At 47.4% G+C, this 27,273-nt stretch overlaps 1 protein-coding gene across 7 annotated transcripts in view; it reads right to left on the reverse strand.

Annotated features, from left to right (window-relative positions):
* Positions 1-27,273, reverse strand: part of Sipa1l2 (signal induced proliferation associated 1 like 2) — a 157,828-nt gene that overhangs the window by 91,328 nt on the left and 39,227 nt on the right. For all 7 annotated transcript variants that reach the window (XM_085681908.2, XM_085681911.2, XM_085681910.2 and 4 more), the window contains exon 2: positions 18,110-18,167. The gene's annotated coding sequence lies outside the window, so the exon portion shown is untranslated. The remainder of the gene's footprint in view (positions 1-18,109; positions 18,168-27,273) is intronic.

Below are 27,273 nucleotides of genomic sequence, written 5' to 3' on the forward strand. Positions count from 1 at the left end.
TCTACAGGGAAAAAATCCACACAGAAACCAGGTGTGGTCGTTCACAGCTACAGCCCCAGCATGCAAGGGGCTTGGGCGTCACCCGATAATCAGAGATTCCTTTTTTTAATTTTATAATTTGTGTATGTGAGCAGGCAAGTGTACAGAGGCCAGAGATCCATGTTAGGTATTTTGCTCAGTAACTCTCCATTTAAAATTTTTATTCCATTTATTTGCTTATTTACTTCATATGTGTACAGGAGAATCATAGCACACACACGAAGCTATGCAGAAGGTGCACAGGAGAATCACAGCACACACATGAAGCTATGTCAGAAGGTGCACAGGAGAATCACAGCACACACATGAACCTATGCAGAAGGTGCACAGGAGAATCACAGCACACACATACGAAGCTATGCAGAAGGTGCACAGGAGAATCACAGCACACACATGAAGCTATGCAGAAGGCAGCTCATTTCTCACATTCCAACACAGGGCCTCTTGTGGAATTTGCTCTTAGCTTAGACTGGCTGACCAGACCCCCAGCAACTCTGTCTCTGTCTTACTCCTTTAAATAAGTCGCAAATTGTAGCCTCATTCAAAAACCGGGAGCATTCCAGAGTTGACATTCTAGAAGGCAAATTATGCACCAATGGGAGTCTCTGTCTTCTGGACTCCTCCCTGTTTCAGACATGTGCTGGAACTCAGGAGTCCCTGTGAGGATCTGCATTCAGATCCCTAGACCCACAGAAAAGGCTGGACATGTTTGGATGACCTTGTAACACAGCACCAGGGAGCTTGATCCTAGGGGCTTGCTAGGTAGTGCCCCCAACCTCATCTGTGAGCTTCAGGCTGAGTGACAGATTCTGTCCCCAACACCCAGGTGGTCAGTGCCTGAGGAATAACACCAAATGAGGTTGGCGTGTGCCCTACACATGCTCACATGGGATGCCCACCACAACACAGGAACACACACACACACAAAGCCAAGACTTCGGATGTAGAACACACAGATGGAGAAAACAGGCGGAGGCCGGCACCCACAAGAAGCCCCCAGATCCTGTCTTGGGGAGACCATGGACTAATCTGCTGTTACGAAAACGAGGTCCCTGCAGCTGGCCTGGTTCTTAATAGGAGAAAGTTTAGTTCCAGTTCTGGAAATTTCTGAGCCTGGCTCAGTGTGAGCAGGGAACCAGGAATTTAGGGTTTAGTTCCCTCTTTTAAACAGTTTGCTCTTACAAGAACTAGTTCATGGCCCTGGGGGATAGACCTTAATCCCCTCTGAAGGAAGCATCCAGTGGCCTCTGCTGGGCCCACCTAACTGTGAGGATGAGGACTCAGCCTCCACTCTTGGGCTGTCTTCTATTCACCTGTCTGAGGAACCCCGCGTTTCAAGATATGTTCATGTGAGGACACTCTCGTTTTAGGAACCCACAGACAGACGTGGAGCCTTCGCTATCTCTGTCCCTCTTCCCAATGTGGCCACAGAAATTCAGTCTCAATTTTCTGTTTTTCACCTTTAACTTGACTTTGGACCTGACTTGGGGCGCGTGTGGTAACCCCCAAGTTCACTGAACACCTGTGCTGTGCAGAGGTGCTCTCCTGACACACACCAGGCCAGGAGAGACCCACGTGTCCCACAGCGGAATCTTCGTCTGTTCAGACACTAATCCCAAGTGCAAGTCGAAAGCCAATTTTCTAGAGAGGTAATTACATAATCCACTTTTTATAGTCAAGCTTTGCTACAGCGTAATTACTGGAGCAACAGGAAAATAAATACTCAAATGAATATTAGTGCAGTAATCATGGAGACGCTGAAGGCGGAGCCTCCCCAGCTCTAATGACTTCTGGGAGGCACAGACAGAACTGTCCTGGAGCTCTGCTGGGCTTGAAGAGGAGACCCCGCCCCTACCCTGGGGACCAACACAGACCACAAACAACAGGCTCCCCACCATTCTTCCTGTCTTCTGGCAGCCTTTGCTCAAGTCACAATGAACTTGGAACCCAAACGGCTCCACTGTGTGTCAGGTACTTCCCACGATGTGAGGACTCACAGACCCAAACAAGAATGAGCTCAATAAGGACACTCCATTCACTGACTCTGGCAACAAACATGAGCTGGGCCCTGGCCAGCACTGCCATAGTGTCCCAGGAGAGAGACAGCTGGTCACCTTGTGAGGACCAAATTCCAAGGGAACACAGTGTCTGTGCACAGATGGGGTCCAGATAAACTTAAGGAGGGGGGCACATCATACAGGGATGACATCCATGCAGGGAGGAGGTGCAAGAGGGGTTAGTATGGGACTTGGAGAAGGTGGGAACAGGTAAAGGGAAGCAGAGGCGGTCACCTCCACAGAGATCAAGGGGCCTTGGAGAGCCAGAGGTGTGGGAAAACCTCCAGAGAATGGAGATGCTTGCAGTAACTACAGAAGGTACAGGACCCGGTCCTGTCTGCTGGGTGTGCACTGCACCAGCGGGGTGAGGAGCGACCTCAAAGGCCCTGGCCCCGCCAGCACTTTGCCTCTTGCCCACCTACAGCTTCACACACCCCACCATGCAGCGACTCCAGCATGTTTTTGCTGAGGTCTACCTCCTAATCCTTCTCATCCCGGTCCACCCGCTTGCTATCCTGGGAGAATTCTCTACTATTCCTGGGAAGTCACCTCCTTTGGGCTTCCATTCATTTCTTGAAGGAAAGCTGCCCACTCCAGGCAGCTGTGGTGCTAGGGGATTACTGTCTACTACAGAAAGGAGCAGGCTGCCGAGGCCTCACAAACTGCTTAGACGTGGCCCGGGTCGAGTGCAGTGTCCTATCTGTGGAAGGCTCATGTAGACGGATGATGTTTTCTGGGAGAGGTGAGGTCACTGATGGCCTGGTTAGGGGACAGAGGAGTGAACTTAAGGAGGGAAAACTTAAGTCTTTTATGAACCAGCACTCTGCCAATCCAACTTGAACTTGGAGTTTGAACATGCAAAAACATGATCAGCTTTACTCTGCTTCTTCATCGTGCTAACTTTGGCTATGTGTGTGTTTTATGTGTGCTGTGTGTACATGCAGAAGGGTACAGACCAGAGGAGCATGTCAGGTGTCCCTGTCTGTCTGTCACTCTCCCTTGAAACAAAGGTCTCTCACTAAACTGGGAACCAGTCTGGCAGTCAGCAACCCTCAGCGACCCTCCTGTCTCCACTCCCACAGCTCTGGGTTCATTGTCAGGACCCATGGCCATGTCCACCTTTTTACATGAACACTGGGGATTTGAACTCTCAGGCTTGGACAGCTTACCCACTGTCTCTACCTTGAATCTTTATGCCTCTAACTTCCCATATCTAACTCCTTGTTATCACAGATGGCAAGCAAGAAGGAAGGCATTCTGGATCATTCTAAAGTCAGCTGCAGAGAGACAGAGAGTCTAGATGGACCATTTTGATAGAGGAAACCCACAGGGAGTTTCTTCATGGCTCTAGGGCAGGCATGGAGACCAGCTGCGTGAGTCCTTACCTGGGATTCAGAAAGCCACGCTGCAGACTAACACCGCTAGTGTCCACATCTGTGCTGCTGCTGCACAAATACCTATTAATAAGCCCACTCCTTCAGCTCGCCAACGGCACCTGCTGCATCCAGAGTGCTCACTACTCACAAGAACAGCTTTCTGGAAGCCTGGCAGAAGGCTAAATAACCAAGATACAGCGCAGGAGGAAGGCTGCGCTACAGGGAGCCAAATATTTACTGTTCTCAGGGTTTTAAATGAGAACATTCTTATTCAGTCACCCGTGAGCCAGGCTTTATCACAGTGCTTTGGGTTTGGAGGGTGTTTTCCCCCCTTTTCTGTATTTTCTAAACCAATAGAGAAATTTCAATGCCAGGGTAGCTTAGCTTGGGCAGACAGGACTGCCAGCTGCAAGAGCCTCACAGCCACCCTTCATCTGCACAAAAAATAACCTTGACAACAGTGGTACTGTCAGCCTGAACAACTCAGAGGCCCATTGGAAAACAGCTGATTCTGCCTTCTCACTGATTCTCACCATCAGTGCCAACAGGAGCAGCCTGTGGATCTCAAAGGCATCATCAATGCCTCCATCAACTCAACCAACATCTCCATAGTGCAGACAGCAGACCCGGGCCAGCCATCCTCTAACAGGGAAAGTGACACAGTCCAGGAATTGAGTGGCCTGGGACAGAAGCGCTCCAGCACTCATACAGAGACGGGCATCATCACATACAGGCCTGTAACCCGACGCTGTTGTGGTGTCAGAGAGACAGGAAGACTGTTAAGGTCCACTGCTCACCAGCCTAGCTGCAAGTTCAGTGAGAGATGCTGTCTGAAGCAAATAAGGCAGACAGTGACAGAAGACACCTGACATCTTCTTTAGCCCAGGCGTATATACCCCCACACCTGTACAATGTACACATTCAATCTCTCCCTCATAAACATGCATCTTCTCACTCAAGTTTTGATAAGCAATCAGCCAACTGGCAGAGCCTTGAAACAGATGAAGGAAGCTGGGCAGAGCATGAGCCCTGGCTTCAGCCAACTTATAACCCTCTACCCAGGGCCAGAGCAGTGCCCAAATTCTTCCTCAGTGCTGTCTCACATCTAACATTCTCCCCGACAGAATTAAGAACTGAAACGAATACATTTTGTGTTGAATTTCTATCTTAACACCCGTCTATCCCTCTGATTAGTATCAGGGACCACTAAGCCCATCTGAGTGGGAGGCACACGAAGGGCGAGACAAAGGGTGGAAATCTGAGCGTTAGTCACAGCTCGCCAGCGATCAGACCCTTGGAAACACAAACTCACAGCGATGCCCACCACGTATGGGAGCAAGCTCACCCCAGGATGATTCCACTCTGTGGCTGGGCTAAAAGAAGGGACCAAGAAACACAGTGTTTACACTTAAGGTCCTATTTTTAACAAACTTGTTTTCTAACCTCCCAAACACCAAAGCCTTTCTACCACGCACCCCTAAAAATAGTGATGTTTTTATTCTTGCTCAAGGAGGCACTCAGGTTTCCCTCTAGTCTCTTTCTGCAATAGAGCTGTACCCAAGAAAAATGAAACACTTACTATTTCTGTGAGAATATGTTATTTCTGTAACACACAGAGCTGGTACTAACTATCACACACTCGAGGACCACGGGTCTGCAGCAGCCCTGCATTACGTCCTGACCTGGCCTCGAAGCTGCAGGACTTAGGCATTCCACAGAGTTTGATAGTTTAATTTTAACAAACAGGTTCAAAAGGGGTCAATTTTTTTCTATTAGAATAACACTGAGGAGTGGTTCCCAGTGACAAACCTTTAAGGGGTAGATAGAGTCAGCACACCGTCCTGTCAGCTCTACCAGACAGCTTGACAGTTTAGTCCTTTCTGAGATGAGCTGCCTAGATAACCTTAGACTATGGGCACATCTGTAGGGTGCTGTCTTGATTTTAATCACTGTAGGAGGGCCCAGCCCACTCACTGGGTGCAGCAACATTCCTCTGTAAGTGGTCCTGTGCTGTATCAGAAAGCTAGCTAAGCGTTAGCCTGAGGGTAAGCCAGCAAGCAGCTTCCTCCCTGGTTTCTGCCGTAACTCTTGGCTATAAAATGAGTTCCTCGTTAGAGGTAATACTGCAGTGTAGCAGGCAGGCCCGCCCCTGTCTCCAAGCTCCTGCCTCGAGATTCTGCCCTGACTCCTTTCAAAGATGGATGGGAGCCGTATACTGAAATAAACCCTTTCTTTCTGTAAATTGTGTCCGATCAGAGTGTTTCATCACGGCAACAGAAAAGAATGGGAAGACACACCGCCTTGTGTCTATAAAGCAAAGTCAGATGTTCTTCTCAATCATTCTACCTTTAGAACGACCCATGAAATAAAAGTTATGCCCAGCCAGAAGTTGCTTACTTCTATCAGTATACAATTCAGTTGTTGAAGTCTTTACTTTGAAATCAGTTACAACCTCAACATTCGAAGAACAAGTGGGCTCCACAGCCTGCGGCTGCTCTCCCCGTACAGACGCAGGTAGGAGGCAGCAGGGAGATCCGTTTGCTTATCCACACTGCCCCCATGCAAAGCCCAACAGCAGGCTACCCCAGGTTCCTCCAACACCACACTGTGCTGGGGCAGGTGAGCCCAACTCTGACCGCTCACACCTGCTGCCTGAGTTGCCCCAGAAGTGCCAACTACAGAAGACAGACTTGACGGATGACCAGAATACAGAGCCCCAAACTGTCCCACTGTGGGAGGCTCTGACAGGTTTTATCCAGTCCTACACAAAGGAGACAGCTGAAATATGGTAAGTACATCCCAGGTCAAGCATGATGGTGCATGTCTGTAATCCCAGCATTTAGGAGGCTAAAGCAGGAGAGTCACAAGTTCAAGGCCAACCTGATTACAAAGTGAGTTCCAAACTAATCTGAGTTACACACACACTCACACATACACACCAGAGAGGCGGGGGTGTTGAAACTCTGTCTTCAGAAATCTCGTGGAAAGGACCCTTAGACATAGAAAACACCCTCATATCAAGAGTCCTAGAAAGCACAATGTCACTTCCTAACTAACCCACCTCCATCACAGGAGGAGAGGATGAAAGATCTGCCCATCATAAGGCATGAGCCAGCAAGCTGACACCCAGCTGCCTGGAGGTAGTGTAGCCATGAGGTCCTCAAAGAGCACCCTGAAGTCATAACTGGCCCAGCTCAAGAAGGCTGTGGGTGGTTCTGGCAGCAGCACATAGCTTAGCTGAAGGATGGACACTGTCTGAGAATGGTCAAGGCAGTGTCAATGCTTTGCTGGTTAGTTTTACATCAACTTGGCACACACTAGAATCATCTCAAGGGGAGGAGCTTCCTATAGTCAAGCCTTTAGGGTATTTTCTTAATTAGTGATGTAGGAGGGCTTACTTAGCTCGCTGTGGGTGGGGTCATGCCTGGGCTGGAAGTCCTGGGTTCTATAAGAAAGCAGGCTGAGCAAGTGATGGGGGGCAGCCAGTAAGCAGCTCCCCTCCATGGCCTCTGCATCAGTTCGTGCCTCCAGGTTCCCATACTGTTTGATTTCCTGTTGTGGCTTCCAACAATGAACCATGATTCAGGATATGAAAGCCAAATAAAAATAAACCCTTTCCTCCCCAACATGCTTCTGTCAGTGTTTGTCACAAGAGTAAAAACCCAGCAAAGACAAAGATGCAGCTGAGAGAGCTACATACAGCAGGTGCCATCAGGAGGCATGCGGACGGCAGCTAACAGAGCTCACCATGACCTGTCCTAAAACCTGTGTAGGGACACACTGGACACCGAGCCTGGGCTGTCTGAGATCTCCAGGGGCAGCAGGGGCCTCCACAGTCTATGACATGTACATCTATCCTCAGAAGGCAAACTTTAAATTCATGCTGAAGTCAGGGGTTTGCTGACGGTTTAAAATGCCCTCAGAGGTTCACATATTAAACACCTGGTCCCTAGCTCCTGGCGCTAACCAGGAGGTGAAGCCTAATTGGAGGACATAGGTCAATAGGGATGTGTGACTCTGAAGGTCAGACTGGGTTCCTTATAATTTCCTTGTTCTGTTTCCTGTCCACCACCAGGTGATAATCTTTTCCCCCACACATTCTATCCACCATGATAACCCAGGTACATGAGTGGTGTGGGAAGTCCTTCTGTATATGTGTTGCTTTTATTGGTTAGTGAATAAAGAAATTGCTTGGGCCTATGGGAGCACAGAATAGAGCAAGGCGAGAAATCCAAGCAGAGACAGAGGAGAAAAGAAGGTGGAGTCAGGGAGATACCATGTAGCTGCCGAAGGAGACAGACATCCTGGAACCTTAATGGTAAACCACAAGTCTCATGGTAAAATATAAAATAAAGGAATGGGTTAATTTAAGATGTAAGAGTTACTTAATAAGAAGCCTAAGCTATTGGCCAAGCAATGCTATAATTAATATAGTTCCTATGTTATTATTTGGGTCTGGGTGGCTGGGAAATGGTCAAGCAGTCTCGAGGCCAAGGAACCACAGGCTGAATGCTCTATACCCATAAACCAGGAAAAAAATCCTTTTTCTGTAAGTGGCTTGTGTCAGGCATTTTGGGTCACAGTTTCACAAAAGTGACCTTCAGCCCCTAAGGCCACTACAGGGGGCTTGCTCTCTCTCCCACCCACATTAGCCAAGCCCAGTCTTCACTAACTTTCCTGTTCTCCATGAATCCATCCTCTCAGCTGCTGTGCTTGTCACAGGGCCTCAGAGAGCCCCAGCTGGCTTCTCTTCAGTGCTCAAGGGACCAACCCAATGCCACCATTACCAACTGACACACCTGTCTGCCTCACCAAAGCAAGGACTAGGAGATCTGAGAACTCTATTCCTGGCTGTATTTTCTTACCCGCCTAACACAGAAAAGGCCAGCTGGTTAAATTATTGCCAAGTACTGCTCGAGAGGGTAAGAGTCACCTGGTACCTGCCTGACCACAGCCACATCTCAAATCCACAGACAAAACCACGAGTTCAAATATCTGATGCAGGCTTTCTATGTGAATCACGGTTCCACACCAGCAGGGCAGTGATGGCACGGGGAGTAGGCCAAACACAGCCACTGCTGCCCTGAAAACAGACATGCCACGGCCACACTGAGCAAACAGAACCCTGCCTGGGAAGTCAGTGGTTTCAGCTCCCACAGGAAAACCTGCGCTCCTCCCCACCACAGGACCTGGAAGGAGGGATGAGCCACTGGAATTCAAACTGAAAACAACAGAAGCCTCCACCCTGGAAGTTGTATATGTCCTAATTAACAGTAACAGTAATGTCAGAAAAGGGTCAGAGAAGCGGGGTGACGGGCTTACCACTGAAGCATGAAGACCTGAGTTCAGATTCTCAGCACCCAATAAAAACCCAGGTGCTACCACACCTGTCATGTTCTGAGGAGGCTCCCAGAGGAGCCGGGTTCAATTTCCACACCAATAACTTGCAGCTTGTAACTGTAATTCCAGTTTCAGAGAGTCCAACACCCTCCCCTGGTCCCTGCAGGCACCTGGTACATTGCATAAGCAAGCATACACACAACATACATAATTTTTTAAAAATGTTAAACAGTGAGAAACCCATGGTTGATCTCTGGCCTCCACACATACACCCACACATGTGTATATGCACAAACACACATGACAAACCAAGACAAGGGCTTGGAGCATACGCAGAGGACATGGCCAAGGAGCAAGTTTTGGCATCCAGACAGAAAGGGACTCTGAACTACTGGATAGGCAGCCCAGCCCTAAAGCCATGGCACAGCTGACTCCTGCTTTGGGCTCCAGGTGCCCAAGCAACCCTCTCTACACTTTGAATTTCTATGCAGGCATTGGCATTCTGCCGGGATGGTGAGCTTGGCTATCATGACAGGTCTGAGATGCAGATCCACCTCAGAAAGAAAAATCAACATTTTTTTTCTGAAGTTCAGTTAATGAAAGTCTCTGGAAAATTCATTTCTACTGGTTGCTGCACACACACACACACCCCAGCTTTTATTCACGTTATCTTTAAATGTGTGCAGAATGGGGTGGAGTTTGACTTGGGCAATCCTTTTCAGTCCATGGCATTTTTCACCAAACAGAAAATTTACACAGCCAGGGTCCTTCATTATCCTAGCATGAAACCATCCTCTCCGTCTCGGGGTAGAAGTGCAAGAAAGTAGCTCGATGTCGATGGCATTAAATTAATGCGCCTTTGCAAGGCTCACGCTAATTTCTGCAAAATTTAATTTGCAAAAACCAGCCCAAGGCTACTGCAATATCAAATTCACTTGATGTGTTAATTTCACACTCCAGGGTCTTCATCCCATGGTGGGTGGGGGACCGACTGCAATTATATAAAGTAGCAGAGTGTCTGAACTTACCCAGGGGACCCCAGAAAGTAGTTCTCCCAGCCCAGCAGGGAGCCAACGCCAACTTGCCTGCTGCTGGTCCCTGGGAGTATGAGGATGCCACCAGTAATCCGCCAGGCCGAATCAACATTTTCCCCTCTGCAGAGCTCAACCACCAGGAACCAGCATCCCCTTTAATAAACTTTGTCTTCCAGGAAAGAAATTCAGTTTGCATTTAAACAATTAAACCAAAGGCTTGCTAGGCAGCTCAGTGGGTAAAGTGCCTGCCGTGGAAAATACAGACCAGAGTTGTGTCCCTAGCACCCACATCTATAATCCCAGCAATGGGGAGACCGAGATAGACAGATTCTGGAGCTTAGGGTCAGCGACCCTAGCCTAACCAACGGGCTCCACACTCAGAGAACGACTGTCTCTCAAAATATAAGCTGGAGTGTTATCAAAGGAAGACACATGGCATAAACCCTTACCTCCAAATGTGCATGCATGCACACATGTGCACATAGTCACATGAATATATACATACACCACACACACACACACGCATGCACACACGCATGCACACACGCACGCACACAGGTCTGTTCTTACATGGGTAACAGTATGATGGTTGCAATGCCATTCTCTAACTTGTACCATAGACCCTTCACCTGAACGTACTGGCTGCGAGCATGACACCAGGAAGACAGCCAGAAACTGGTACCTTGGCTATTAGAGTGACTTATTTGGCCAAATCAGACCCTTCAAAAGTTTCTCCACCATTGGACTGTACCCCATCAGTCATTAATGAATCTTCTAGGACAGTGGTTCTCAACCTTCCTAATGCTGGGACCCTTTAATACAGTTCCTCGTGTTGTGGTGACCCCAACCATAAAATTATTTTCATTGCTACTTCATAACTGTAATTTTGCTATTGTGAGTCCTTTCATTTAGGCATTCCCACCTCCCGTTCCTCAGGAGGAAGACCAGCTCCATGGGAAGAGATCAAGACATGCTGGGTCAGAAAGGCGAAAAATACATGGCCACCACTTCCCTCTTAACCTCACTTATGCTGACAAGAGAGAGGGAGGAGTCCACTCACTGCTGAGAAGGCAGCCTTTGGTTATTTACATGGATTTACAAACGAGGTATAGTGGCTTGCATCTGGAACACCAGCATCCAGCAGGCTGAGGCAGGAGGATAACTATATCCGGGGTTATCTTGGGTTACAAACCAAGTTTCTTTCCCACCAAATAAAAACAACAAAAGATGTTTTGTTTTTGTTTTTACAAAGAGGCACCTGTCACCATGAAATATGAATCCAGCTATAGTTTAGACATGTCCCTCCCAGGCTCTGAATCACCCCTGGAGAGAACCTGTGCTTTCTAATAAAACATCTTCACAGCTCATACACCCGCCAGAGTGCAAAGCAGAATACCACAAGACACAAACAGACCATGACAGTGGCCAAAAATAAGATAATTACCAAGGGAAAGAAATGACCAATCTATCCTGTGGGCACATGAGAGCATCAAGTTTTATGAGGGGTGTGTGTGTGTGTGTGTTGTTTTGTTTTTCCATTTCAGGGATGGCAAGTCAGTTCTTCCATCCTGATGAACAAACTAATTCAGAGCCTAAAATAAGAAACTAACAAGATCCAATTGCTTTTTCTCTTCTTCCTATTGATTCTGTTACGACAGGGTCTCATAACAACCAGGCTGACTTTGAGCACACTGCAGCCAAGGATCAACTTGTCATCTCCTGCCTCTGCTTCCCAAGTGCTGGGATTACACCTAGGTCACCACCCTGGTTTGTATGGCATGAGGGATAGAATCCAGGGCTCGTTCATGCTCAGGCAAGCATGCTGCCAACTGAGCTAGTTACAGCCCTAGCCCACAACATAAAGTAATAAACAGTGCTTGCTTTCCTGATTGGTCATTCAGGCCCAGACAAGGGGATCCCTTCCTTGGAGAAAACAACTCAAGACACAAAAGAGTAAGAGAGAAAACACCTCCCTGTTCACTTGTCCTAGCAGCAGCACTAACTATGCATATTTTAGCACGTTTTAAAAGGAAAGGAGGAAAAATAAAAAAAATTGCGACTTCAACCAACACCTATGAAGCAGAGCTGGAGAGGGCACAGGAGGGCCCTGCAGACACTGGCCCCGCCTGTCAAGACTGTCAAACCCGGATCTCCAAGTCACTCTGGTGACTTCCAAGGAAGAAGAAGAAGAAAGAAGATGAAGAAGAGAAAATCCTACACGCCTAAAGAGTGAGGCGGGAAACCTGCTCGTAACTCATCCTTGTCAGACAGAACACAACAGCCTCAAAAGGTTCAATAGCCTTTTTATAAACCTATTGTGTGGAGTAGTGCCTAAAAATAGTGTGGCTCCCAGGCAGGCAGAGTAGTGCCTGCATGCTAAGCTTCACACAATAGACAAAGGGTGGGGAGAGGAGGGCAGCATGGATCTCCCTCTGCACCAGGCTCTTGTAGCTGGCTGCCTTCCTCCCCGGACACTCCCCCAGACTCTGTGTCCTTGGACCACAGGGTGAACCACCTCAGGCCTTGTACCTTTCCCATGAAGATGAGAGGGCAGGCTGCTAATGGCAGAGAACTCAAACCAGGACCCATGACACCACTTCTTCTTGGCCACTAAAGAGAACTTGCTTGTCCCTTGAGGTGGCCTTAAACGTGATGTCTACTTTATGACAATTACTATTGTTGATGTTAATTTTCCCTTACACCATTTCTACTACCTACAGAAATTACCCGATGTTGGTAACTCATCAACATGTTGAGCCCGCTCCTAAATATCAAACACCAGGATTTTCAACTTTCTTAGCAGCAAGATGGCTCCGCAGGTAAAGGTGCTTGCAAGGCCTCATGACCAAAGCTGGATCCCCAGAACCCACGTAAAGGTGGAGGGAGAAAGTGACGGTACAAGCTGTCGTCTGACCGCCACACGTGTACTGCAGCATGTGTTCCCTCCTCCAATACCATATACAACATAGTTACATCCAATTAACTCTTTGAAAAAGTTTCTTGAGTGGGCAACTAAGAGTTTAAGGCAACATAGAGATCTTGACATGGCCAGGTCCATTGCTCTAGACACCAAAGCAGCAATAAAATCACTTTTGAGTCTGGGGCTCAGTGGGTAAAGCACTTACCATGTAAGCATGAGGACCTATCTGAATTTGATCTCAAGAACACATGTAAAAAAATTTCAGTACAGATGTACATAGTACTAAACTTAGTTAGTGCTCGGGGAGGCAGTGACAGGTGGGTCTGTGGGGTTCATGGTCAACAAGTTTATTGCTAAAGTGAGTCTATCTCCAAGCTAGTGAGAGACTCCATCGGAAAAAAAACAACAAAACCAAGGTGGAAGGCACCTCAGGAATAACATCTGAGGGTGGCTCTGTCCTCCACATGGATATATACACATGTGCACCTGCATATAGACCTGTGTGTGTGTGTGTGTGTGTGTGTGTGTGTGTGTGCATGCACACAGACACCAGTCTAGAGTGAACCACTATGAAGGTTGACGCCTCATGGTCTATACAACCAAGAAGCCAAGCGCCCCTGCGGAGTGCACAGCTGGACAGAACAGACAGCACTGCGAGAGGCGGCATCAGAAACAGGGGACACGTAGCAGACAGAAAACTTAAAAGCCACATTCAACCTCCTCCAACCCTGACTCTGACTCAACAATCACATCTTCTCTTTCAATACACTGTTCGAATCTTTGCCATAAAGTTTTACTGTGGATACAGGGTAAGCCCAAGATGCAAAAGTGACTGTGTGCTGAAGCTCTCTGAAGAGGACACACCTACAGTAGAGAAGTTGCAGATGGCTCAACCCAAGCCCAGGACAGATCCTGATCCTGTGACTGCCCTGTTCTACAGACATCTGTGTCCATCTCCCATGTCCCAGGTCACGAAGGCAAAGGCTGATGCCTGGTGCCAGTCTGAGGAAGAGCTCGTCTCCCAGGAAGAGATGTCATCCAGTCTGACAACCCGTCAGAGCACCGTGCAGGACAGACATCAGTGCCGGGCAGGACCACACCGTGACCAGCACTGCTTAGCTGTGCACACCTCTTATCCCCTATTCAACCTAAGCCCTGTCAGTGCTCTGAAGAATGCAAGTTCAGGGAGGGGTCACTGGACATCTGGGCTCCTCTTCTCAGTGCAGCCACACTGAATAAATCTCCTTTCTTGGCTTTTCACTGTCACTTGTCCCTCTAAGTGGTCTATTGAGGAGAGCAGCTGAGCCGAGGCTGTTAGGGCTGCCAGGGCTCAGGCGCTGACCCTAATACCACCAATAACAGCCCCATCAGTGGGGAATGCTTGCAGGTCCTGAGCCACGATTATCTTAGGTCACTTCTGAGCCAGACTCAGCTTCTGGTACTGTACCTTGAAGCTTAGCAGGCTCCCAGCTATTAAACCTTAAAGGTAAAAGTGCAGAGATAACATAGGCACCCTAGAGACCAAGGGGCTATAACCGGCTGTAACCACCCACCTGACACTCCCACCAGCAGAATGGAAAACGTACTGACTGAAAGGCAAGGAACAGAAGGAGGCCATAAAATGCAAGTCATCTCTTCCTTGGTGGAAGACATCATTCAGGATCCCTTGTGCTGCCTGCCCATGGTCAATCCCATCTGGCTCAGATTCAATTCTTGCTGTAGTCCATTCAAAACAGAGTGATTATGCTTCATGGACATAACAGGTTATAAGCATGTTACCAACAATTCAGCTAATTTTTTCTTCAGAAAAAAATTAGTTAAGTAGCTATATTGGCGCAGTAAGTGTCCCGTTGATAAAATCTGACAGAAAGCTTGAGACTGTTGTATGGTTATTTCTCCAAGCTGGATGTGACCACCCAGTCTTGAGGTCCAGCTGCAGAGATCACACAGGAGAGATGCTCCCACAGCCCACCTATAAACACTGCTTCCTGGAGAGACAGGGAGACTCCCAGCTTCTCCAGGACCTGCCCCTCCCAGAGGCTATTGACTGGGGTGGGGCTCTTCAGTGCAATCTGCTTATATGGAAAGTGAAGCACACAATGTCTACTATGCATAAGTAAGGCCCTGGGTGCACCAAACAAAAAATCAGTTCAGGCAAACTGCCCAAGGTTAAATAAATGAATGCCTATGGAGGGTCTGGTGGCAAAGGATGCCACACTAACACTAACTTGCCTCTCACTAAATTGGGTTCCGTCAAGTTCACTTTTGGGGTGTGTGTTCATGTATATGTGGGTCTGTCTGTCTGTCTGTCTGTCTCTCTCTCTCTCTCTCTCTTTCTCTCTCTGACAATGTGTCCATATGTAGTTCAGCCTGGTCCTGAATTCACAATCCTCCTGCCAAAGCCTCTTGAATGCTAGGAGTACAGGTATGTGCCGCCACCACTCGAAGTCCATGTACTAACATATTTGTTTACAGATATCCAGAGCCAAAACGGCTCAAAGTAGACAGCCCTAACACCAGACCCTAGTTCCTCCACCAGAACAACCCTTCCCTCATTCTGGGGCTTTGGCGTCCTCTCTAGCAGAAGGACACAATGGGGTACATAGAAACTTACTCAGGGCAAAGATGGTGACTGCTAACCCCACTGTGTTTAATGTAAACAAAGAATTTCATCAGCAGACCCACTGCTGTGGTTCCCACGCCATAGTGCATGCTCAGTCTCTCTCCACATCTCCCTAACAGCCCTTCACAGTGGCCAGGCAGGTGTGGAGGAAACCAAATGCCCCAAGATCTCCAAGAACCTGGCCCACAGAAAGCAGGAGGCAGGAGCGCCTGGGCGGGGTGACTCGAGCTGTGGTGGATTCTCCCAACTGCTCTCAGACACATGGTTAATTAACAGAGACAAGCTCCACAGAACAAAAACAGTTATTTCACTAAGGAATCAAAGTCTGAGCGCTCCCCATTGTTCCTCGGTGAATGCCTCCTTCACGAAACCTTCCACTGCCATTGCCACCAAACAAACGCGTCACATAAACAAACAAGCCAGAGAAAGGAAACAGCTTATGAAATTACAATGTGTTCTGTGACAGAGCCCAGCCTTCGCATTCAGAAACTAAGAGCCAATTCAGTGGCTTTTCACTAAGGGGATACACAGAAGGACGTCTTTATAAAGCCGGACTGTAAACACATCCCAAAGTGAAGCACACTGCTTGTCTGGTACACAGCAGGACGGCATATTCCACAGGTTTGCAGGTGCACATGTGTACATATGCGTGTATCGGCCAGAGAGGGACACACATGTACCACTGCATGCATGTGGAGATCAGAGGAAAATTTGTGGGAGTCAGTTTTTTCCTCCTACCATGTGGTTTCTGGGAACTAAACTCAGGTTGCCAGGCTTGCAGGGCAAATGCCTTCGCCCACTGAGCTACTAATTCCTTTGGGATGGGATGGGTGGGTACCAAAAGCTCTGGGTGGCCTTGAACTCACAGATGTCCACCTGCCTCTGCTTCTGAGTTCTGAGATCAAAGGTCTGCAGAACCACACCCAGGTAGTTTCACTTTTTAAATGGACCTGGACTGTAAATGTGACTAGATTTACGAGAAGTCTGTGGCATTGATCTCCTTCAGAGAGAGCTTCCAAACAGGGACATTTTCTCTAGTTCACGTTTCTGGGTTGTATGAAATAGTGTATATATATATATATATATATATATATATATATATATATATATATATATACACACACACACACACACACACACACACACACAAACTGTGATTTCTGACAAAAGTACAGATGACTTAAACCTCTAGCGGCATCGGAGCCACTCACCCTGAGCACACTGCAGGACCTGCCCAGGACATTACTCCCCATGGTTACCCGCCCACTAAGCCTCGGTCTAGAAAGACACCCCGGACACCCTGCAGGCTGGAGAAACACGGGCACAGCTGCCCTGGACACCCTGCAGGCTGCTTCTCACAGCTCTCCAAGGTGAGGAAACGCCAGAGGGTCCTCACCTGTGTCCACCTGGCGTTGACAGCTGACTTGTCACCCAGCAGGAGGAGTCCACAGCACTGGAAGGAAGGCAAGGGTCTTTCCTCCGCTATTTCCTGTGCTGGAAAGCTCCGCACCTCCCTGCAGTCTTGTTTCCACAGCAAAATTCACTCAGGCTCAAGTGCTTCCCTGAGCAGAGGAAATGGACAGAGTCTTCTGGTTCCCATCAGGAGGGAACACAGCTGTGTCAGAGAAGCCACCCTGTCCCTCTGCCTCCAACTCTCGGCATTCACTTCTCTCCACACAGAGACATCCATAGTCTCCCCACACACATGAGCCTCAGGCACTGGCCCTGTGCACTGAGAAAGCAGTGGACGTTGGCACCTCCTGTGGCCATATACTGTCCTCGTTCAAACTCCACTACTCCCTTGGAAGTCAAAGGCTGAGCCGGGATGAACAAGAGACACGGCAGTTCCATGCAGCACCCGACCCTGGACTGGACACTGTATGGAGGTGGGTTATGCCATGAAGAGCATGGGACACAAGATGAAAAAACTGGGCTGCTGATAACAGATGGGGGTATAAATGAGTCAGTATTAAATAATTCAAGGTTGATAACTGAACAACTGTGACCCAAATGCACACAGTTCTTTTATTCCTAGGAAATACACACTGAAGTTCTTTGGGGCAAAGGCAGGAAAGCACACGTGAGTAGAGGTGTACACACACGTGTGAGTCAGTGGTCTTATGAGGCAGGATTGGGGAGAATGGGAACTGGTTTTGACACAGGTTAGAGGCCTTGTATGCCAGACGGCCATCCCCGACAGGACCCCTCACAGATCTATCTCATTCCGGCTGGAAGGGGACAACGCAGCCTTGACTCCAGGCTGAATGGCTTAGCTGACGATCTGTCCTCTCTACCTCACCCAGCTGACTCCGAACAGCTCCTCTCAGCATGCCCCACCACGTTCTGTGTCCTCTAGGACAGGTAAGTAGCCCTTTGCCCACAATATGCTCACTTGAGTCTCTCTTACTTATGGAACATTCTGTGTAGACATGTACAAGCTGATTATAAAATGCAAACCCTCACACACACAACACAGACACCCACAGAAACTCATCAGGGACTTGGTTTGAAGCAGTTCTCCCCATCTCCCTATTTGGGCAACTCCAAAGTTCAAAGGAGCCTATGCGAACTCCACCAACCCTGATCCCCACATCTGCTGCAAGTGAAAACACCCATAACATTCAATACATCGAGAAAGAACACAGCCTTTCCAAAGAACCATTACTGGGACACAGCTATGGAGGGTAACCGGGTCTGCATGGCAGCCTGCAGCAGCTTACCTAGAAAGACTGCAGCTCCGGTACAGAGCCTGGCGCTCCCACAGACTGCAGCAAGAACCTGCAGGAGAAGAAAGAGACCTGGTCAGATTCCTGAGGGAAATTTCATCAGTAGCTTTCCATGCAAGCAGAATCCCTGGGACCCGAGCTCCTTCTGGGACCCCAGGAGGTTAGATAGATCCAGGTTCCTCAACGGCACCAAAGCATTATCTTATCTTCTTCCTTCCCCTCCTCTCACAGCCTGTAATGGAGCTCGCTGAGGTGGACACGTGATAGTGTCAAAGGTTGACCAAAGAAGCAGGTAAAAGAACCCAGCTGTCTGCTCGACATCCAGGCATGGAGATCTGCAAATGCAGACAGCTGCACACTGCTACTCTTGCCTTGGAAGAGTTATTTTTGAAAAACATTGTTTAGCACAGAAGGCAAAAGGTTTATTGCCAGTTTTTACAACACCCTTTCTGTATTATCATTTTAAGGACTTATTACATGTGTCTGAGTGTGTTGCCTACCTGTATGTACACCACAAGCATACAGCGACCCTGGAGGCCAGCAGAGGGTGTTGGGTTCTCTGGAACTGGAGCTATACAGTCAGTGGGTTCATCAGCCTTGCCGTGGGATCCTGGATTTACACCCCAAAGAAATGAAGCAGGCTCTAGAGCAGTGGTTCTCGGTCTTCCTGATGCTGAGACCCTTTAATACCATTCCTCGTGTTGGTGACTCCCCCTCCACAACATAAAATTATTTCTCTTGCTACTCTGTAACTGTAATCTTGCTACTGTTATAAATCATAAGGTAAATATTGTGCTTTCTGATGGTCTTAGGTGAGCCTCTGAAAGGGCTGTTAATCCTTCCAAAGGGGCCGTGACCCACAGGTTGACAACCCAGTTATGTGTCACCCAAGTTAACAGCAGCTCTCTTTCCCACAGGCGGACATTGGAGCCAGCCCAAGTGTCCATTGATGGCTTAATAAACAAATGAGGCCCATTCATACAATGGAATTTTCTTTGGCCTCAAGGAGGAAGGAAATTCTGACATCTGCTGCATTATGGATGAATATTGAGGGTTGCTAAGTAAGATACATGGGTCACAAAGGGACAAAGGCTGAGACAATTTCTCTTACATGGGGCTGCTGGAGCAGTGCAGACACGGAGCAGAAGCAGGACGGTGAGGGAAGAAGAGATGAGGAAGCTGCCTTCCCAGGTTTGGAACTCTAGTCTTACAGAAAACCACAGGCAGACAAACATCATGGCTACATAAATATCAATTTACTTGATAATGCCAAACTGCTTATTTCACCACAATATAACCTCCCCAAAAGCCAAAGTAGTTATCAAAGACATCCTAACATTAAATAACTGGGTAATATCAAGTGGTCACCTACCCACCTCACAGCAGCCACTAGGCAAGCGCCCACCTCCTAGGCATCGCAGCAGGACAACAGCACTCTGTGCATGTGATGGTTTTTGACACAAAGATGAGCAAGAGGGAGGCTACGTGTGACACACTGAGCAGTCACCAGGGAGACCTATGTGGGAGTCATTACTGCACTGCAAACAACACGTGTCTCTTGCGAACACAGTACGATCATCCAGAACTTGGAAAGAGGCATCTCTGAAGCATCAATGTTTCTCAACAATCAAGATTCAATTTTCCTCTAAGGAGGATTCTGTTCTCAAATGCATATACTATAAAACCCAACATAAATACAAAGTTACGTCTGCAAAATTCTACTGCTTATAGTCAGTTTCTCGTCTGCCCTCCTGCGTTACTCTGTTTTCTGTAGTTTATAGTGAGATGCCCTACACAATGAACATTCTGGAAAAGTGCTTTTCCTTCCTCTGACGCAGCAAGCATCCTACAAGAAGCAATGCCCACTCTTTCAGCTGGCTGCTTTTGTTTAGCGGCAGGAAAGGAAGCCGCGGATTCTCCACGTAGCAATGGGGTTCTGGAGCCTGTCTGTACTTCCTCCTTCACAGGTGGCTTAATGAGGCAAGGGCTGTCTGGGCTCTCCAAGGGGTGAGATGGGGGTGGAAAACTGGGTTTTCAGCAAAGCTGTCTTCTTCAGCAACTGCCATGAGCTGGGACACAATAGAGGGGCAGGAAGGTCTGCATTCCTCTGTCTGCGCTGAGACACATCATAAGATGCTCCCCACAGAAACCAACCATGCAGACACGCCCCTCTCTCCACCCTGTTCCTACCAGCAGGTTTCCTGAAGAAGGGGCTAACAGAGACCCACCTGCCTCTGCTTCTGCCTCCTGGGTGCTGGGATTACAGGCGTGTGGCACCCAGCCTGTGTTCTGTTTTGTTGTTTTATTTTAACAGGAAAATCCCTGGGGCTGGGGTGATGGCTCCGCTGGTGAAGTGTGTGCTGTGCAAGTGTGAGGACCTGCGCTCAGTACCCAGAACCCAAGGGAAAAGGCAGGCACGTTGGGGTGCCCCTGTCGGAACTGCTGGACCCCAGGCCAGTCAACAGACCGTGCTTCATAAAAATAAAATTAAACAAAACAAAACAAAACAACAACAACAACCAAAAAAACTCCAAGGAATGATAATTCTTTGTTGATTTACTGAGATCTCTCTAAGGTAAAACCAGGCATGCCAAATCATGCCCTGTCCCTCTCTGCCCATGGCCCAAAAAGCTTTGGCAGTCAATAAAGGGGTCACCTTTTCCCCCTCAGCATCCTATGCAACTGGGCATGGACACCTCATACCCTTCACCAACCTGAGAAACGACATGAACAAGCAGCAGTGGACACCAGCCCATCCCCATGAGTCCCCAAAGCCCTCACACCTCAGAAGACAAGTTGAGAACATGAACAGTTTAGTGCTAGGTGCAGATCATACTCACTAGGACTATTGGTCACAGGGGTCTTTAGTACATGGACATCAGATGACATCACTCTTCCTGAAAATGTGCTTTGGACACTAAGGCTCCAGATGATGGTGTGTGCTTAACATGCTAACCACTCACCCAGGCTAGCACGCGTGCGCACACACACACATGCACACACGTTTGTTCATGCACTGTGGCAGGTCAAGACCCTATGGATTCTCAATGTGAACAACACCACAATTTGGGTGGTTTAAGGACACATCCTTACTCTGGTTCTTTTCCAGTTACTCAGGAAAGGAAGAGTCACTGGACACAGAGACCCTTTGAAGTAGTCAAATTCAACAAATATTTATGTAGCACATCTAGCACCCACATGCAGACCTATGTGCTCTCCACACCAAGATGTAATTCTTGGCACTAGGATTTCACTGCCTAGTGCAGGAAGCCAGGCTTCCCACGGAAAGAATCCAAATGACCTCAGATGGCACCGAAAGAAATTTCTCGTGGGATACTCCTCCCTGGAAAGGAGGAAGACATATTTGACCGGAAGACGCCACAGGGCAAAGGAAAGGCTGTGGAGGAGAGGGCGGCAGAGATGTCCACCCGCCTTCATCCAGACACTGTGGGGAAGGTATTCACCGGGCAGATGCTCAGTCAGACCTGCCACTCCTGTCTCAATGCAGCTAGGACTAGTAGGGAAACACCTGAGACTTGGATCACCTCTCAGACCTCATAATGAGCATCCTTTTAGCTCTAGAGCAAGTTCCTCGCCTCACATGACACTCATCTCAGCCCCGTCTCTCACCTCACAGGGCACTCTTGGTTCTATGCAGCATCTTCCATGGCTTCAAAGGTCCCCTCTACCCACTTCTCTGACATCTCCAGGAGAGAACACCGCTATAGAGCGTCCAGGTGCCCTTGTTCCCCACTGTACCCTAAGGACATTTGTACTTTCTGCTTCAATTTTCAGTCTCTTACATGATTTATTTTATGTCTGTTACATTCAACAGTGAGTTCTTGATAGGCAGGAGCCTAAGGTGTAACAGGCAATCAACAAATAGTTGGTAAAAATGAATAAACATAACCAGGGAGCTTCCTACACTCAAAAATAATTGGCTGCTGCCACTGAAGTGAATTCAGTATTTTTATCCTCTGACCCTAAATTTATTAAATTAATTTTTCTTTGTGAATTTTGGGAGTTAATAATAAAAATAAATTACTATCACTACCGTATGTGATACAGGAAATTCTCTGCCTATCAGCATTTACCATAGACAAAACAAATAAGGAAAACCTCAGAACCAATAGATTCCTGGTATATTAATGCTACAAAGCTCTATCCCATAATGACCATAAAAGCCAAATTTGTAGGCAAGGCAGCCAGCTCAGGCCTGGCAGCTTTCCTACCCTCTGTTCGCCCAGCTCCCTATTCGGTCACTCTCGTGTCTATCATGCCCAGACAGTAGCTCTTCACACTTGCTTTGTACCAGGGCGGAATAGGGAGAGGTCATTGCGGCACCTGCAGAAGCATCCTCTCCTGCACCTGACCTGTAAAACACTTCAGTAAAGGGATGCAGGCTCATGCACAGGATATTCTATGTCAGGAAGTATGGTGTACAGGCATCCCCACCCAGTCACAACAAAGGCCCCTGACCGGGCCTGCACAGCTGTTCTATAATCATCTGTTAGCTTGCTTTAGCACTTGCTTGTAGACAAGCAAAACATTAGAAACGAAAAGATATCATTCATACTCATTATCTTAAGAGCTGAGCTCTGATCCAACCCTGGACCACCCATGATCAAGTGCAGCACAGGAGAGCCTTGCTGTGCTGTGCTCTGTGCAGCGGCTGATCAGAGCTCCAACTCCACAATGCCCTGAACGTATTCAGCCTGGGCGCCCTAGAGAGTAAACCTAAAGTGGTGCTCACCAAGTCAGCGGAGAATGAAGAGGATGAAGCATATTTGTGTGTTCTCTATTTTAAGGATGCAGATTAAGAATAACCATAGTAAACTAAGAAAAGACAGACTCACACAAATGCCTGCAGGTGTTCACAACAGGCACACGGCTCCAGCTGAAATCTTCCCAATTGTGCTGTCTCTATTTCTATACTCCCAAAGGGGCGGAGCTCACTGCCATATGAATTTCTTGACACATGCTTGACTTACCATTCATCCAAAACACAAGCGAGAATGAGCCATGAGCTCTGTGAACAAAAGGTACGAGGACCTCCGCCGGAGCAGGCCTCCTCTACTGCTGGTGGAAGGGCAAGCTGGGACAACCACTGTGGATATCAGTATGGCGATTTCTTAGAAAATTAGGAAACAGTCTTCCTCAAGACCCAGCAATACCACTTTTGAGTATATACCCAAAGAATGCTCAATCATACCACAAAGATATGTGCTCAACTATGTTCACAGCAGCATTGTTTGTCATAGTCAGAACCTGGAAACAATCTAAATGCTCCTCGACTAAAGAATGGATAAAGAAGATGTGGTACATTTACACAATGGAGTACTACACAGCAGGTAAAAAATAATGACATCTTGAAATTTGCGGGCAAATGGATGGATCTAGAAAATACCATATTGAGTGAGGTAATCCAGACCCAGAAAGACAAATATAATATGTACTCATTTATAAGTGGCTTTTAGACATAAAACAAAGAAAAACCAGTCTACAATTCACAATCCCAGAGAACCTGGACAGGAAAGAGGACCCTAAGAGATCTAATCTATGTGGGAAGTAGAAAAAGACAAGATGATGTGAGTAAATTGGGAGCATGGGGACCATGGGAGAGGGTAGAAGGGAAAGGGGGTTGAAGGGAGGGAAGCAGAGAAGAATATATAGCTCAATAAAAACAATAAAAAAAGAAAGGTATGAAAGAGAAAATAAAATAAACTCATGCAGATGTATCTCCCACAGACTAAGCCCCTTCTGTAAGAGAATGAATGAATGTATCTATGGAAAATTATGGACCTGTTTTTTTCATGTGGGGGGAGGGGAGATTCTGGCTAATGGATACTTAATATTTCCCCGCAACAGAACAGGACTCCTCCTAAGTTCATTTTGCTCAGATCTGAACCATTATGTGTACACCCGGGGCATAGGTCATCACTTGACATAAACACTAAAGTTCCGCAACCAATTATATGGTATGAGAGGAAAATTCCAAGAAACCTTTGGAGATGTAATGCAAGAGATCATCTTTTACCGTTCATTTTGATAACTCACTGTATTCAGGAAGTTGTGACTTTTATCCATATTTATCTACAATTCTGTAAACAGTCAGTTGAGTGTACTCTATTGCTTTGGTAGAGGCAATGGAAAGAGTCATTTTCTCCTCTAATATCCTCTCTCTTCCTCCACTTCCCTGACTTCCCACTCTAGAAAGGGAGCCAACAGATTGCCAGGCGAAGTTCTGTGTACACACCAGACAGCAAAACACAGCGCTGCGACAAGGCAAGGAGAACAAAGAGGAAGAGAGTCAGCCGTGGAGCACTCCTCTCCAGACAAGGCTCTCAGTCTCAACAACCACCAGGGAGGCCTGAGCACTGGCATGGAGCACGGAACATGCAAATCAAAGGCTTCAGGCAACGTGGAAAACAAGGAGGCAGGTTTGTAATAATGCAGCTACCGACTTGCAAACACCCCATAAACGCCCACAGAACTGAATTAAATCTCTCACAGCTTGAAGTAGGAAACCATGTGATGAGAAAGACTGGAAAAGGTGGTGCCTCTAATCTGCAAAAATAATAACTATGCACAGCCAACCAGGTAGGGCAACACAGTCGGAATATTTCAGAACATGGGGCCAACACCAAAAGAAGCTCAGGATGACTCAGTGTGGCTTCACCAGCCAGCCCAGGAAGATCCACATGGAAGGAGAAAGGGAGGTTCCCTGCCTCCCAGAGCCCAGCTGCTGCTCAGAGCACAGTGTCCAGCTGGGAGACAGGGCTTCCAATCCATGTCCATACCCTCTTGCTGGGAACCAGGGTCCTTTTGTGTGTGCCCCAGGGAACACAATTAGAAAGAGAGCATGACATCACTAGGTTCCAGTCCTCCACACCTGCAGACTGTCAACACCCATCTACATGTACAACTCAGATTCCAGAGGGAGGCTGTGGGACTCAGGCCACATGGTCCCTCCAGCCTACATGCCCTAGACTACTGGAGGAGGCCCTTCTTGAAGTCACACAAATTCAGCAACCTTTAGAAAAGAATGCAGTAGAGCAAAATATTAACTCAAAGGGAACCTGCTACCCCAGTGGCTTTAGGACAAGAGTAAATCAACCCAGGATAGACTCTGTCAAAGGCAGCAGAACCAGAGAAACACGCATAGGAATGAAGACGTCCTTCTAGGCATAGGGCCACACAAAAATGGTTTCCAGTTCTGTACACAGAAGGCTGCAGTGAGTACTTCAGGTGAATGGAGGTTAAGGGACCAAGACAAGTAGGACTGGGGACAGAGGAAAGAGGACAGGGTCACAGGACCTTAAGCTCTGTACCTTAAGATGGCAGTTCTCAAACTAAGTGAACATGGACCACAGAAAGCCCTTGGGGCTCTTTAATAGATATACAAAGTCCAGTTACTTTCACAGTAATTTCAAGACCGACTTCCTCACTAGCTCAATAGTATAAAAGCAACTGCATGTTAAAGGATGGCCTGGGAACACAAGGCAAGGTCATAACACCAAACTACTTGGTCATCTACCTGCCAAAATGCAGTAAAAACGAGAATAAAACCTGGGCATAATGAGACAGTAATCAGACTCTCAAAAATTTAAAAGGTTGAGACAAGAAGATCTTGAGTTCGAAGTCAACTTGGGCCATATATCATGACTCTGTCCCTAAAGGCATGAATAAGCTGGAGAGATGATTCAGTAGTTAAGAAAGCTCTTAACTGCTCTTGCAGAGGACCAGGCTTGGTTCTAGCATCTACATGGCAGCTCACAACTTTTATAACTCCAGTTCCAGAAGATTTGATGCCCCTTTCTGGCTTCCATAGGTACTACACACACGTGGTATACAGATACACATGTAGGCAAACACACATACAAATAAAATTTTAACATCTACAACACAACTCCTAAACTTAAGACTCAGGGATCATCACAGAAGGAACAGAAAGATTCTCAGAACACAGGAATGGGGAACATTCACTGAGAGACTGTGCTTCCTAGAAAAGTCAGAAGCTAGACTCATGACGTCCTATCCATATGGCTGCCTAAGCATGGTCCAAACAAGGAAGACACTAACAGACACACTAATGTGGACAAGAGAGAGAAAACTCACAAGGCCCCAACCCTAAGGTGGGCAACTAAGAGAGCTGAGAATGGGAGAAACAGTCTTCCTCAGAGAAGAACAATCGCCACACCGACTGGGTATCCAATACCAAATGGTCAGCTCTGAAGATATATACACACAAGTAACATTATAGAGACTGAGCAAGGTGCATTACATATTTAGGAATACACAGAGAGAGAAGTAGACAGACAGACAGACAGAGAAAGAGAGAGAGAGAGAGAGAGAGAGAGAGAGAGAGAGAGAGAGAGAATATGAAGCCATGAAATTGAAAGACAGCAAGAGGGGGCAGAATGCAGGGGGAAATGGAGGGAAGAAGGGAAGAAAAGAGTAATGATATATTATAATCTCAATTTTTTAAAAAAATATTTAAAAGAGTTAAATAGGCTATCTCCTTCAATATCCTTCAGGGACAAATAAAAATAATTGTGTAAAAACCTTGACCCTAGGCTTCTAGAGCATGTACCTACTATCACTTTGCTGGCCGAAGGTGCCTTCCTTCAGCATCCTGATGTCACTCAAGGGACCACACCTTGGGACTGACCTAGGAGTCAGGGAGTTACTTTCTCCCAGGATACATCTGCCACTTGAGAGCAAACTAAACTGAGTAATTACCGGATGAGGCCATGGCTGGGACAGTTTAAAGAAAAGAAATAAAGTGTTTGTCTTAAAGGGAAATGAAAATGATCCACTTTTTATGCAAAAAGTAGCTCTTTTGAAAAGCACCCACCCCCCCTGGGCCCTGGCTGGTACCAGCCTAGCTGGGTTTGCAGTGTAGGGAATGGAACAGGGACTCTGTGCAAGTGTTCTGCCTCTGAGCTAGTTTCAGCCTTCCCTTGTGCCTAAACAGTGATTTCTACAGTCATTTGCCTATTATTTCTAATATGATGGCTACTGACAGAACTCACATAAACAAATGTCTTTGAGGGCCTCAATAATTTGTAAGGAAAAAAAATCAAAATACAAATAAAAACCCTGGGATTAAGTTGGCTCAGAGTCAGTATCTACAAACAACAGCATTAAGACAGCAG

This window comes from Myodes glareolus, chromosome 22, assembly GCF_982192425.1.
Source record: "Myodes glareolus chromosome 22, mMyoGla1.1, whole genome shotgun sequence".
Lineage (NCBI taxonomy): Eukaryota > Metazoa > Chordata > Mammalia > Rodentia > Cricetidae > Myodes > Myodes glareolus.